Below are 16,523 nucleotides of genomic sequence, written 5' to 3' on the forward strand. Positions count from 1 at the left end.
CCAAACCTCTTGGTGACTTGCTGGCCTACCCCTTGGCGCGCTCTTGTACCCTACTGTTGCTTTGCCCTTTGTCTGCCTCCCAGGGGGTGTTAGCTGCTCTCCTTCCAAGGACGGCTGTGCCTCCCTGTTGGCGGTACATTCCTGCCCAATCAAACAGGCTTTAGCAACATTAGGCTAATTAAAGACCGGGAAAAAACATTACAGTCTAATCCCTACCATACTGTTTGCATGCAGCTCCTTGATGACAGTTCATATGTCACTTATTGCAACTTGTGGGGAATGTGGGCAAACCACGGACCACGATTGCCACATAGTATCGGATCTCCACCGACCTACCAGGAAAGAAATGGCCATCCCGGATGCTACAGTCAAGATCGGAAAGCCGCAACAGCACAGAAATACTCCCCATGTGTCCCAGGACCCAGCAACCCCCTTTCCAGCTGATCCCCGTCACTGGGAGCCACGCATTTCCAAGGTGCGTAGAGGGCCTGTGACGCAATACCGAGCCACAGGCTCTAGTATTGCACTGACGCCGTCTGGAGCAGGGACCAGGCACCACTGTTGCTGAGGTCTTGGTGGCTGACCAGAAAACACGTGGCTACACCGGATATGCATGAGGGAGCGGCAGGAAGCCAGTGGACAGCTTAGAGGTTTGCAGACTGGCCAGCTTATTGCCCCCGGAGGCCCCGCAGATCAGGGGTCCATGAGACAGCCCGGGGACCATTCACCCTACCGATGCAAGAGGCGCTATATCAGCTTGGGTCGGTGCATTCAGCCCTGTCTCTGTGAGGGCTGCATTGACCTTGTGGCCCCTGCGATGAAAGCAGAGGCATAATGGCGGACACTGAGCTTGCCGTGGGCCTAACCTGCACTGGCGCCTATGTGCACTAGCCGGGTTGTTGTAATTTAGCAGCGATTAGGTTAAGCATTAGCAGAAGACATCTTGAATTTAGAGACTATCTTGTCCGTTGTGTGGAATCCATTTTGTATTTCTGTTAGCCATTTTGTTTGCCATGTGCTTGCCATGTGCTCTGTCCTACCTTCCTGTCAACTGCTCTTGAAATCTGCCTAGAGAAGAGATATATTTAGCCTCTTCTGCTTTGCACATGCTCAGTTGAGCTTACAGCTGTCCTCAACTTGTAACTCTCAGGATGTGTCCACCAGAATTAGCTAACTGTCAGCCCCTCCCACTTGTTGCCAGCACACTCTCTGTATGACCTTGTATGTATTTGAAACCAGCATTCTGTACTTGTACCGCCTTCATTTGAGCCCCTGTGTGGGTATAAAAGGACCAAGCTCCTTCCAGTCAGCGTGCTACTTCATGCATTACTGAAGGGTGCTGTATGAATGTAGTTTCACCTCATGAGGTTTAATAAATTATGTCTTTTCTATTCCAGTTTCTGTGCCAACTCTTCCTATTGGTCTGAGGACTCTGTGCAGAGGAGGGCGAATCCCTTGCACTGGTAGGCCTTGTTGAGCCTCACCACCACAGGTTAGTCATAGCTACAAGACTGCAGTAAGGACAATAACCTTGCACAAGGCAACAGCAGCATGAGGAGTATGTCACTGGTACATGCATGACAATTCTCCTGGTGGGGGCCTATCAAGTTGCAGTAAACTAGAGGACCGCTTCTCCTGCTCACAGCTGCCCCTTGAGGGACATAATTGCTAGATGTCTGGGCATAACTGAACTGGGGCAACAGCACCAACATGCTCCAAGTGGCCCCCTCCTAATGGCCAAGGGCAAAGGGGACCTGAAACAGAGGAAGTTAACTTTTGAAAAGGTGGGCGGCAGGACAGACTTTGCAAGCAGCAATATGACGGAGGGTGGTGACGCAGCTGCCGCCCCATCTCAGCTCCACGCACAAGGCAATGGTGCACACATTGCTGTAATCAGGGTGGCCTTCATGGCCCTGGACACACACTTCGATGAGCTAGACACAAGGCTGGACAGGATGGGGGCCAGATTAGACCACCATGACAAATGGCTGGATACCTCTGAGTGCAAAATCTTTGATTTGGAAGACGGCTTGGCGCAAGCTACCTAGCAACTGGAAAGAATGGAAAGTGTGCTCAAGACCATCGCAATAAAGAATGAGGACTTGGAGGCCAGGGGAAGATGCAGCAACATCATAATGGGTGCGCCTGAATCGATGAATACAGGGCAGTTAGATGGATTTGTAGAGGGCCTCTTAACTGATCTATTCAGATGGGGGTCCTTCACCACCACCTTTGTTGTTAAAAGAGCACACCAGTCCCTCGGACCCCGACCTAACCCTGGATGTCCCCCCGGCCCTATCATGGCAGAGCTTCTGAACTTTGAGGATAGGGACACAGTGGCATGGCTCCTCTATCTCCCTGTACCCCGATTTCACAGTGATGGTACAGGAAGCGCAAAGTAAATTTTAAGCGATCCAAGCCACACTGCATAAGGCCGGTCTGAAGTATGGGATGCTATACCAAGGATACCTGAAGGTGGGTGTCGATGGCCAGTCTTGGATCTTTGACTCACCAGTGGATGTACAAAACCTCCTCAGGAATCAAGCAAACACCGTACAGCCTAGAAAATCCCCCATGCCAGATTGTTTCCCTCGAATGGAGGACTCCGGCACCAGTGTGAAACTGTTCTCTGCCAGCTGAAAGACTCCTTACAGTGAAATATGTTGATAATTATTGAATGCATGTACTTCACATCCTCTTAGCTAATTTATAAGCCGCTGGATAATGGCCGTGCTGATTTCTTTTTCCATTACATTGTTTAAGTAACCGGGGACAAGGCGAAGCGTTACGTCCCCCCCTTTGCTTAGGCACCTTTCTTATGATTAATCGTTTATGATAGTAGTATTGTTTGTTTAAGATTATCATTGGGATTTGAGATTTCCCCTTTGTTGAGAATGAGGAGATGGGTGGGAGGTGGGGGGGATTTAGCTTGATTTCACAGTTTTCCTTTTTCAATGCATTACCATGATGAACAATATTTCCAATGGCCCACGAAGTAGAATAGTCTTTAGTTTCACGAATGGCACATAGAGCCAATCTTTCAGGGAGCATTACCCTGATGTCCTGAAATGTATGAGGGCTCAATAACACACATAAATGCAAACAGGTCCTACACCACTTATAGCACCATCAGGTGGATATTGCACTCCTTGAAGAGACACATTTACCTCGACAAGCATCCCTGAGCTTTGCTACCAATTGGGGGCAAATCAACATTTTGTTGGCTATAGTACAATATAAAGGGGGTCTCAACACTCATACATAAACGGCTACCATTCAAGACAGTAGAGGTTTACACAGACCAGGTGGAAAGATTCTTACTGGTTAAGGGCTGACTTCTTGGGAATATGATTTTTTCTTTCTTTATAAACAGATTTTATTGTGTCAAGTGTCAAATGCAATGCAGCGCTCTGTAACCCAGCAGCTTTCTGCTACAGTATAAGATGCAAATTAATGGCATTGACATTTAGAGTAAACATATTCAGAAAGAAACAATAAAGCATGGATAGTATAACTCCCCCCATTGCACTTCAACACTGCATCCCAAGCTGAATCGCTGGTCCCTCACTCAACAGTCCTGAATGGTCATCCCGGGATCTTGACAACCACCGAGGAAACAGGCTCCAGGTAGAGATCTTGATAGTCCGCCCATCGCTTCCAGATCTTTGGATGTTTTTGAGGACAGCCCTGTGCCTTAAAATTGGAATCTCCAATCCCATGCAAAAATTAAGGCCATTCTTCCATGCTGACAAAGAAGGCAGGGCCACTGCTTTCCACTTCCGTGCAATAGCGCTCTTGGCCAGCATGAATTCCAGCAACATTAGATGACATTTATAAATATTTCCCCTGATACCCTCAAGTATATGTAGAATCACCAACTTAGGAGAGAAGGGGTGTTCCCTCCCCAATACCTCTGCAACACAAGTCAAAATCCCTCTATAGAATTGTGTGAGTGCTGTGCACTGCCAAACCGTACGAAGTAATGTGCCCTCCTCCCGACCACATCGTAGGCATATTTGGGATGACACTAGTTCAGCCCTCCACAACCTGACCCTGGCATAATACACCCGGTGTAAATAATTGCATTGAATTAGACTGAGCCGCATGCCGATCGCAGCCTCCCAATGGGAGGCCAACACCTCCATCCAATCATCCCCATCCAAAGGGCCAAGGTCTCCGTCCCATGCCTCACTAAGTTTATCTAGTGTGGTGGGACGATTTGTCACCAGGGACTGATATATTTTGGAAATGTTATGATCTTGGAGGTCTCCCATAAACACCTTGGCTTTAATTGGTCTAAAGTCAGGAAGGTTCTCCAGTCCTGTATTGCTGGGATGGATGCATGCCTAAATTGGAGGTATTTATAAAATTGGGTCTTCTGCATCTGATATTCCTGCTGGAGGTCTTGAAAGGACTTCATAACCATACCCAGTGTCACATCCCCTAAGGAAGAAACACCTATGTTGTCCCAACCTCGAAATCCCGATAGGACAGCCATTTGTTGCAATCTCCCATCCACAGGGGAGTCTCCTTATTTATTTATTAATTTTATTTTATATTCTTATAAAGCGCCAGACTAGACCCCCAAAGGGGTATCTCCGCGCTATTGCTGCAAACCGAGAAAGTTCTGATTAAATTGCATATCCAAACTAAAGGTGGAAGGCTACAGGGCGTTATTTACTGGGGAACAGATAGGTTTTTAGAATTTTTCGGAAAGTCAGGTGACTAGAGAGAGATCTTAATTCCGAGGGCAGAGAATTCCAGAGTATTGGTCCGGCATGGGCTAATGCCCGGCCGCCTTGTCTGGTCTTGTTTACTCTGGGTACTTGCAGTAACTGCTGATGACTAGAGCGCAAAAGGCGCCCTGGAATGTAGGGCTGGAAGATTTTGGTCATGTATTTTGGGCCCTCCCCTATCATACTCTTATGGATGGTACATAGCGTTTTAAACTGGACTCGTTTCTTCACTGGAAGCCAGTGGAGTCTCATCAGCAGGGGACAGGAGGGTGTCCTTGGAGGGGCATTCAGGATAATCCTTGCAGCTGTATTTTGGATTACCTGCAGTTTGTTGAGTTGCTCCTCGTTAGCTCCAAGGAGCAAACCGTTGCAGTAATCAACCCTGCTGATGACAAGAGCCTGTACAAGCGTCTTTCTGTGATGGTCAGGTATGTAGGGGAAGACACGTCTTAGCATACCAATAGCCCGAAAGCAGTTTCCAGCAACTTGATTGACATGGGCTTTGAAAGTAAGTTGCTGGTCAAAAAGCACTCCCAAGTTCCTGACTGTGCTCTTTGGAATGGGGACAAGGCCCAGCTCTAAGGGCCACCAGTCAGATGCCCAGTGTGTCGCCGCTTGCCCAAAACACATGACCTCCGTCTTCCCTACATTACACTGCAGACAGTTAGATGACATCCACTCTGCAATGGCTCTCATGCCATCTGCAAAAGATCTTTTTATTGCAGGTGTAAGGGTTTTGAAGGGAAAAAGGAGTTGGGTGTCGTTGGCGTACGACACTGGGGTGAAGCCGAAAGATCTTGCTAAGTTGGCTAAGGGGGCCACATACACATTGAAGAGTGTAGGACTCAGGCACGAGCCTTGTGGCACTCCCTTGTTGAGCTCCCTAAGAGTGGATATATGGGAGCCTAGCCTAACTTCTTGATAACGACCAGTCAGAAAGCTCTTCATCCATGCCAGAGCCTCTCCCTCTACACCCACCTCGCCTAGGCGGTTGAAGAGCACCGTGTGAGACACCGTATCAAAAGCGGCGGAAAGGTCCAACAGCACCAGAATCATTGAACTGCCATCATCCAGTGCCATTTTGATGTTGTTTGTCACCGTCTGGAGGGCTGATTCTGTGCTGTGGTTTGGCCTGAACCCTGATTGTGAATAGTCCAGGCCGTCCGTCGCCTCAAGATGTTGAGAGAGATAGGTGTTCACGTGCCTCTCCGTAACCTTGCCCAGGTAAGGTAGGAGGGAGATAGGTCGTAAATTGGAGAGGACTGTCCATGGGGAGGATGCCTTTTTTCTAATCGGGTTCACCACCGCCTTTTTCCAGTCTGCTGGAACCTGACCTTTTGTTAATGAGATGTTAACCAGGTCTAATATGGGAGGTCCTAGGAGGGGAATCATGGGGCCAATCATCTTGGCAGGGATGAGGTCACTTGGCGACCCAGATTTAATTTGGCTGCAAAGGGAGAGGAGCTCAGTGTTAGTGATTGGTGGAAATGATGTCAAAAGTATTTTATTGTTGTTTGTTACCAGGGTCGAAGGATGACCATTGGTAGTTTTATTTATAGTGCTGTTGGCTGCTACTATTTTTTTATAGATGTTATTTATTTTATCCTCAAAAAATGTCGATACTTCATCGCAAAGGTCTTGAGAGAAGTCCTCTGAGCTCTCGCATGCGGTCGGTTTAATGAAGTTCTGCAGGATATTAAACAGCTCCTTAGAGCAATTGCCTGCTTGTGATAACTGTAACGTTATGTGCTGTTTTCTGGCAAGTTTAATCTTCTTGTAGTACTTTGATTGAGCATCTAAAAAAGCGGCTCTACTACTCTCAGTTTTCCTTTTTCTCCAGGCTTTCTCAGCTCGCCTACAGTTTTGCTTTTCTGCTCTCAGTTCATGGGTATACCAGCTATCTTGTTTGGACACAGGATACTGTTTATGTTTTTTTAAGGGGGCTACAATGTCAATGGCTTGTTTTATAGAGATGTTAAGTTTAGCTAGAGCCGTATCGGCTGTATCTGTTGCCAAAATTTCTGGATCTTTCCAGAATTCCTGGATTTTATTGACAGTGACTTTGTGCCATTGTCGTCGCCAGATGGGGGGATGAGAGACACTCTTCGTAGTCCTTGATGGGGTTACTAATAAAAATTCTAACATTGAGTGATCTGTCCATGACATTTCTTTTGCTGGAGAGCATATGACTTTGGCACAATTAGAGAATTAGTCCTTAGTCAATTTGCCCCACCACCCCATCTTACGAAGAGACTGCTTCCAAACCTGGAATACCACCCTTTTGGACGACGGCAAAGAATTACGCAGGGAGGCCGAATACAAGATAGTATGTAGAGTGGTGTCCCCATGCAGCTTTGTTCTACCGCATACGTGGGGTCCGTCCTGTCCCCATACCACCATTCATTCAGTATCAATAGGTGCAAGGCCATATAATATGATTGGACGTCCGAAGTGGCCAACCCTCCACAGTATGTCGACTGAAAGCAAGTCCACAACGCCTCTCTGGGCTCCTTTCCCGCCCACAGAAATTGACACAAGGCAGAATTGACCTGACAAAACCATGAAGAGGCGACGAGGTATGGGTGACTCTGCAATTGATACAGCAGAAGCGGTAACGATACCATCTTGAAGATGGTCGACCTGCCACACAACCGCGCCCATACAGATCGACATTTCTGTCCCAGGACATTCTTGATGAATCTGAAAGAAAGACTGCCAGGTACTGCACTCCCACTGTAGTAACATGCACAGCTGACGCCCAAGGCTTAAAGTCTGTTTGTTCCCCCAATACCCACAGGGTAGATTTGCAGGGATTCATGAACTGACCCGATGACTCCCCAGATACTTGCATGATACAAAACAGCCTTGGCCCGTTTGGTTAATATCTGTTAAAAAAAGAATAAGACATCGTCAGCATATAATGCAATCCAGCCCGATAACCCTTGTGCCCACGCAAAGCCTGTCACCTGTGCATCCATTCGCACCCACGCAGCCAAAGGCTCCATTGCCAAAGCGAAAAGAAATGGTGACAATGGACAGCCCTGCCTGATTTCCCGCCTGATAGAAAATGTGTAAGAAGTGGCCCCGCAATACACAGCGATTCTGTAAGGTCCGTATATAACAATTTTAACAAGAAGCATAGACATACATTTAAGCGATCTTGAAGGGCAAATAAATAGGTCCAACTAAGAGAATCAAATGCCCTATCTATATATTCCAGTAGGATTGCAGCTTGTTCGCCCAAGCCTGTGATTGTGGCAATGGCGATGTGCCCTCAGCTAATATTATGGCGTGTAGCTCTCTGGGGCATGACGCTCGCCTTGTCTGTATGAACCAAGGAAGTGATATGGGAGTAGAAGCGGTTGGCCAATGTGTTAGCCTCCACATTCAATAAAGAAATGGGATGATGCGAGGCATGTTGGTCTGGGAGTTGGCACGGTTTATGAAACATGACCACCTCAGTATGTCTCCAGTCATGTGGGAGGCATCTGTGATCTCTCGCCTCATCCACTACCCTAAGGAAATGGGGCCCAATTTCGTGAAATATTTTTTTAAAAACTTGCATGGATGTCTGTTAGGACCCGGGGCTCTCCTGGAGTTCAAATCTCTCTGAGCTGTACTCAGCTCCTCCTCAGGGAGTGGAAGATCCAGTTATGCACAAGCCACATCGGAGAGGGCCCGGAGCAGAAGATCCCCTATGAAGCAGTGTATTATATCTTACGGCAGGGATTCTTTGGGAGTGTACAGTTTCACTAAGTAATTTGCAAAGCTCTCAATCAGGACAGGGTCCCCGACAATCTTTCAGTCAAGACCCGGTATACCAGGAAGAGCCAGGGGGTGCAAGGCCCTTTGTCACAAATGATGGAGTAGCTTATTAGACTTATCCCCCCATTGGTAGATCCTACTACTGGACGCCAGCCATGCCAATCAGGCTTCGTCCATCAAAAGATCAGCATAAATCTGTCTCGCCATCAGCAACTGGAGACGCATCAGACCTTCCCCTTCCTCCCTGCTGCACTGTTCAAGTTCCATAAGATGGGCCTCTGACCTCAGTAGTGTATCCTTATGAACTTGACGTGCTTCAGAGCAATACAAAATATCTATTCCCTGTATAGTTGATTTCATTGCCTCCCACAGGGGTTTGGCCGCATCTGCAGACCCAACATTAAGGTCCAGGTTTTGTTCAATTGCCTGTCCTATATGTTCTCTATCCTTATCATCTTCCAAATTGCAGGGGGAGAGACACCATCGAAAGGGTGGCCTAGCAGGGCCCAGCTGTATCATAAGAATGATCTGATAAACTCCACAGGAGATTTTCTGCCACCCTCACACTACCAGCTGCACTTGATTTCACAAATATATAATCCAATCTGGAAAATGATTTGTATACTGCCAAAAGCTTTGTATATCCCTTCTCCTCCCTGTGCAACCTACGCCAGGAATCTACCCAGCCCAATCTTGACACCAGGGTGTGTAGTTTGGTGGTTTGATGAACAATGAGTTGCCCTCCCTGTCTCCATTCCCCCATGATCAGATCCATCACATCATTCCAATCTTCCCTTATGATTGCCTACCCATCAGGTATATCCGCCCACAGGGTCTTAAGGTGCTCAACCAGTGTCAAGGACAGCGGTGGGCGGGGGGATATACACTGGGCAATACCAGAAAAAACAAAATTGACCTCGCACCCGAGCAAAAAGAATATCTCTATAATATATGTAGATGTCCTACTACATCAAGTCACAGCAAAGAACAAAATATATCAATAATTAGCTTCCCAAATAGATATGGTAAACATTCGCAAAACTTGATTGTCTATATTTTGTTCTTTTTATTCAGAGACACTTTATTCCATTAAAACCATCCACAGCATTGCTTGCTGCCAATGCGTTTCACCCTCATTGGACTTCTTCAGGGCTTACTCAGAGTGTTTAGGTGTTTTAACATCGAGCAATGTAATGTCTCGATGTTAAAACAAGATGTTTTCCAAATGTTATTTGCACAACAATTAAGCGTCCAATATTGCCGCTGTTGTATATTGTACTGGGAATATTCCTCCTAATCAAGTCCTTTCACAATATGTAGATGAACATGGTGAGGTCCATTAGCTGTGGGCAAAGTGTGTCGTTCTCTGAATTCAAGCCATCATCCGATTTTGTGTATGGCCAATACCACCTGCTCCTCGTATTCAGTGCCCTGGATGAAAACATACCTCCCTTGAGTATCCGCCAATGTCTTGGAATGCCTATTTGGAACCCTTTGGTGGCTGAGAATGGCGACCTAATGGGATCCCCCTGTGAACCCAAAATGGAATGCTTGAATATAACCATATCTATGAAAACATAGAGCCTTAGTTCCTATTAAATGCGTCACCTGCAGCACCAGGACGTCCGCCCGATAGCGTTTGGCCAAATAAAGTATGGCCCCTCTCTTCACTTCGTCTAACGCTCCTCTGACATTCCAACTCAATATCCGGAGATCTCCTGCATGGGTAAGCAGGTGATCTGTGGGGACCTCCATCGATAAATCATGTGACATTATTTTGCAGGACAATGAACAACCAGTAGGCCGCAGTGGCTCTAAATGACAGTGACTCAGTGCAAATAAAAAGCAAGAATACCCCAAGCTGTGATACATAAGACAAATCTAGCGAGCAATTAGTGGTCCTGTATAGCCGTGTTCCAGTGCAAACTTTTAATATAAACACCCCAACTACCCCTGCCCCCCCAATACCTCAAAACTGCTGAAGTATCTGTTGCGGTGGAGGTAGCGTGCGGGCCCCAACGGGAGCCCCCTGCCTGCCCCACCAATGGTTCCCCTGAAACCGAGGGTACTAGCTTTGTCTGTCAGAGCGAATAGTCTCAAGAGTTCCCCAGCTGGACAATTCCTGATATGATTACGAGGCCGTATTCCCTGGCCGAGGTGCCGAGGCAGATCTGCCGGGGCCACTAATGGGCCCTGAGCAGCACCTGGATTTTGATCTCCTGGTTCTCTTAAGTTTAGACTTGGGTGGCTTATGAGCAACCTCACTGGACAAGTTATACAATTCCAGGGTGGCGTGTGCGACCAGAAAAAGAAAGTATGAGATTGGTAAACCACTCTCAGTCTGGTGGGGTACAAGAGAGCATACTGAAGCTTCATCTCTAGGAGGCAGGCCTTGGCCGCAATAAAGGACTGCCGTTTCTGCTGGACCAGTCTTGTGTAGTCCGGAAATGTAAGCACACATGTGTTCTTGAATTGGTACTTTAAGCTTGGCCTTCTTGAGAATGATGTCCCTGTCATGATAATTTAAGATCTTTGCAATGACGGGTCTCGGCCTGGCTCCCGGGGGCAGCTTCTGCACAAGTGCCCTGTGCGCCCGTTCAATGACGAAACAACAAGACATTGATTCCAGGGGAAGTCAGCTTACGAGCCACCTGGTCAGGAACTGATCCATATCACCCCCTCTCCTCCTTCAGGGAATCTCACAAAGTGTAGATTGCTACTCCTGTCCCTGCCCTCTGCATCCTCAACCTGCGAAGCCAGGCCTCTGGTGGTAGTCTCAGGTGATGCCATTTTATTTTTTAAGGTAGTAACAAATTCCTCCACTTCCGAAACTCTGGTCTCAACCTCAGTGATTCGCTCCGTCACGGTCCGCACGTCCTGTCGTAGGAGCAAGACTTCGGAGCCCACCTCTCCAATTTTAGCTTCCAAGGCGGCTATGGACTGCGTGATTTCTGCCATAAGAGCTGCATTGTCTGGGATGCCAACCTGTGCACTCCCCTGTTCAGTTGCTGAGGCTCCAGGTCCAGTCTAGCGATCCAGCGTGCTCTGTTTAGCGGAGCCTCCTGTCGGCTTGTCTTTCATCATTATCGCTTCTAGGGACTAGTCCAGCAAGATAGGGACCCAGACGGGATCCTAGGCCGATCTATGCTAGCAAAGTCCAGGGTGTGTAGGCCTTCCCTCACGCGGTTTCACTCTATAATGACTGGGTCGAGTATGAAGACTTCTGAGGAGGCAGAACACAGGTGGGGACATCCCACTCACAAGCCGCACCGAGCACTAGCCCGGCCACCTCCGCAGACAGTGATATCTCCCCCCTAATGGGTGTCTCCCCTTCCTCCAATTGTTCGAGAGAGTGCTTTAAATGCTCTCACTGGGATCCATCAGGTGGCCTCCACACCGTGTCTCCACAGCCTGCCTCTGCCAGGGAGAGCACACATGTGCGCCAGGGGTCATCTACTATCTGCCAGGGCTGTGTGCAATTCACAGACGTTACCCCCTGTGGCCCAGGGTCTGGCTCCTCTCACCCACTTTGCCAATATCCCCCCAGCTCCTGCATGCCAGGATCATTCAGGGCAGGGCTCAGGGCTGGGGACCCCACTATGCACAATGGCTGCCTTGTCCTTCCACAGCGCCGACCCCAACTGCCTGTAGGACCGAGTGTTTTTTTCCAAGTTTCCCAACCCTTCTGCTAGAATCAGCAAACAGGCATATGTCTATTTCTAGCGATGTAGCTAGAGAAGGCAGTGTTTTTGGGGGAAGCAAATGTGAGCAAATATTGTCTGTTGTCTACCACCATCTCCCCGAAATAAGTCATCCGTCTGCTGCCAGAGCCCGTCCCTCCCCAGAACAAGTTGTCCATCTACCGCCCTGCCCCTCTTCCATGCACGGAGTGTCAAAACCTTTTCAGTGTGAGGTCATTTTGAAGATAAGACCATCCTCATTTGTTTTATTACTACAGTGCTGCAGAAACTATTTGCATACATTTCCAACAGAGATGGATTGATGAGACGCAATGTTGCTGGCCTCGGTGAAACTCTATTTTAAAATATTTCAGGACTTGAATTTTCATTCAATGAAGATAGGTGTTAAATGCATGTGACCTTACCCTTGTGGGTAAAACTAAAGTGAATAACCTACTTCAGGCTAAAATATTTCCTATTTGTCAATATTTTTTGGACCAGCCTTTCAGAGAAATACTTGTTTGAACTTTGCCAATGGGTGACTCTTCCACTTACCAATACGAATATACATAATTAGAAGGGGTGTGCCGTCAGTGTTATTCCACGAGAATATAATTTGAATCAAAAAAACAATGTCAAAAATATTGAGGAAAAAAATATTGTAAAGGTAAAGTTATATAGGTAAGCATAGTTTTACAATCAGTGTCGTAGCTAGACCATGTGCCGCCAAGAGCGGTCCATGCGTTTGCTGCCCCGTGATGGCTGCAGGTAAGGGAGGAGACCACCATCCTCAAAACATGTGCCACCTGGGACAGAGCACCCTTCCCCCTGCCCCCCTCTTGCTATGCCACTGTTTACTATGCTTAACTCCACATCGATATACCTTGTACTTAGATGAGGTAATAAGAATAGTAAATCTATTCTTACCTATATGCACTTACCGTCTCGATATTTGGGCCATAATATATTGGCCCCATTGTATTTTACTCCTCAATATTCTCTCATACATCCTCCAACAGAGGCAGTCCAGAGGTGCTTTATTAGAGGTGTGCTGTGGCAAGTGCCATGGGATATATTTCTCTTTTCCTTCTAAGCCCACGATAAAGAGCTGTTTCTTATTCTTTTATTTTGTTAAGCTTTGTGTTTTTTTCTGTTAAATATAGGAACAAGTGCTTACACAGTGAATGTATTTTTCACTATGGTCACATATGATCCTGGTTTAGTGAGTGTTTCCTCAATGACAAAGAATATGGGAACCAGTGCATACACAGTGAGTGTATTTTTCTCTATGGCCACATATGATACTGGTTGGGTGAGTGTTTCCTCGATGACCAAGAATAGGGACGAGGAAGAAAGATCATGAGGCAATACCAAAGTAAAATTATTTTCTCTGAATCCTATTCCTCCTGATCACAGAGCTACAAAAATACACCTCCACCTCCTTCACCTCTGGTCCATGCGGCCAAAGGAAGGTAATGCTTGGGTTGAAGATTTGAGGTAAGTAATCTGGTCGTGATGTACTGCTTTTCTGCCTCTCATCTAAAGTATTTCATAGGTACTTTACTTTAGTTGTACTCAAAATTCAAATGGGTTGTATGAAAAGTTATATTGGCACTGGAAAACTGTTATGAAAAAAGCCTAATGTGTCCCCATGTGTAACCCTGGCATGCTTTTTTTTTTGCAGGCATGGGTGCGGTGGCACAGCTCAAGCAACCGAATGACAAAATGCAAATAATAAAAACAAAATCAGCAGTTGTGACAACATTTGCAACTACAAAGTGAACACCGGAAGCCATAAAAACACCTTATGCTGTGCAGTCTTATTAAACACCTATCTTTGTGCTGATAAATTCAATAGCTATTGTCTTATTTTCTAATTTATATGTCTCACTGGATAGCCTAGATGTTTAAGTGACTCGAAGGAATGTTTAACCTAAAATAAACTGCTGTTAGAACATCAATGGTGGAAACACGAATGCAGGCGACTTGAAACAGAAAACAAATTGAAGTTTATTGTTCTTAAGGTAAGGCATATCACATTCAAGCACGCGATCGTGTCATGAAGAACATTCCGTATATTTATTATAGCTTCCTGTTTCTTATAGGCTTGCTGGGCACCCGCCTTATAACCAATTTCCCAGTATTGACCAACCTGTAGAATGCGCCAATCCAATGATAACTAAGCCTTGCAACACTACATGAACCATTAATCATTTCTGTTTAAACGGAGTATAAACTTTGTAAGAATAGAACTGCTACATTAAATCATAACATACAAAGTCATGATTAAACCAAGAAACATTTAACGCACTCCCATCATAATGTCACTTTCTAAAAGATTTCCCTCAAAACATTTGCAAATATAAAAAGACTCAAAAAAATATACATGCAGGGTGAATTTACTATGTGAAACACTCATGATCAGCTTGTAGATGGCTTTCAGTTGACTGAAATATTTGTCTCTGGTCGCAAAAGCCCCCCCCCCTCAATTTCCCATGGAATCGATCCTTAATCCCTTCCATGCTGATTACGGCCGGGAGCCGTCATGGCACACAGTGCTTGTGTGCTGATGACAGCTCCCGGCCGTCATGACCGCACCTGTGATAGGAATGTGCCACACAGGCGCAGAATCGCGGCTGTGCCCAAGGGGTTAAATAGCAACTGTCTGACTTTTGGCTTCTTCTAAACATAATGTTGTTCGATGTGGATTGCTTGGCCCAGATTATTTAGTATTTCATCTTACCTCTTTACAATACTACAACCCAATGACGTTTTTTTATTCACCTCCCTGTCTGGACCTCTTGGAATCTATAGTCTTTTTTGCACGATGTGCATTACTTTCAATTGCAACGCATGCCCGTTTGGCGTTTCCCTTGCGGGAGCGAGCAGCACCATCTGTTAGCAATTATCGCGCTCGCAAGGTAAACGCTGTGCATCCCTGCTCTCTCCCACACCCCCAACCCCTCCCGCTTGTTTACCAAGCACATACTTCCTTATCCAAGTGCTATTGGGTATTTCTTTTATGTCTACAGCCCTTCTTTTGCTGTTTTACGTAAGTCCATCCCGCTTACCTTCCCCCCATGGGGCGCTGTCCATCCAGCTGAACCTCACAGTCGGGCCGCCTTTGAGAGTTCCTGCTCCTCTTGGCTCCCCAGAGGATCTTCCGCCGCCAATTTCGTTCCCAGCTAGTCGATCTGCGCAGCGTGCAGTTTTTGGCGAAGATGCTTAATCTTCCCCATCTCGGTTAGTAACTTGAACCACAAATAACAGCACACGTGGAAGGAGCGGGACCACAACATCTGCCCTTACCGGAACGGAACCAGCACAGAACGGAAGCAACACAGCTGCTCTCCTGGAGCTCTACAAACATTATGGAAAAATTAAAACACCGTTGTCCAGGTGCAAAAACAAGGGGGCAATCTTCGACAGGCATCTGATATTTTTCCTCCAGTTTGCTGTGCTTTAACAACCATAACCGTATCACATGCTCTTGAAATGGATTTTGTAGCAAGATTATAACCTCTATGTGCCCTTTTTAAAAAAAAACTGTCTTTCTGATTAGTCTATCAACATATATTTGTAATAATAATTTGTATTGGTATGTTTGAAAAAAACAAATAATGAACTGTATCCTTTAACATTCCCTCTTCCCATATGTGGAAATGCTGATATCATGGAGTGAATTTACTCCACAAACACTGAACTGGAGGATGCAGCCTGTATAGATTAATAAAAAAAATTGTAAATATCAAAACGAGAGATTGAGACACATCAGTGTGAAATCCAGATAGTAATTAAAAAAAATCTTCATCACCTGACGTGAGGATTAGGCCTTCTATTACTTTATTACCAGCCATTAAAACAAGCATTGGCATAGCAAATAGGTCTCGCCTTTGGGACCTTATAAGTGTTTAGTTATCCAGCACAATATCCTTATTGCAATAACTTCAAGTGTTGCATGGCTAAACACTTATAAGGTCCCAAAGGCGAGACCTATTGGCTATGCCAATGCTTGGTAACACTGTACGGGCATTGGTTGAACCTCACTAGCACCAATTTAACACCCAAATATGGCATTAGGCAACAGCAAGGTGACCAGTCCAGCTTTGTAAAGAGCTTTCCTCTGCACGGTAACATGTGTCACTGCATTTTTAGCAACTTTTGAACCGTTTCATCTGGAAACAAATTTTTGTTTTGTCAAAATATGAACATTATGCGTCAGATGATAGATTAAGTGGCAAACAAGGCAGGACCTGCTGTAGCCGGCATCGGGCATTTTCCCGGTAGGAGGAAAGGTGGAAGCTGGTTTTGGGGCAGTAGGAGCTGTTTTTGTTACTGGGGG

This window comes from Lissotriton vulgaris, chromosome 3_1 (assembly GCF_964263255.1).
Source record: "Lissotriton vulgaris chromosome 3_1, aLisVul1.2, whole genome shotgun sequence".
In the NCBI taxonomy this organism is placed as follows: Eukaryota; Metazoa; Chordata; class Amphibia; order Caudata; family Salamandridae; genus Lissotriton; species Lissotriton vulgaris.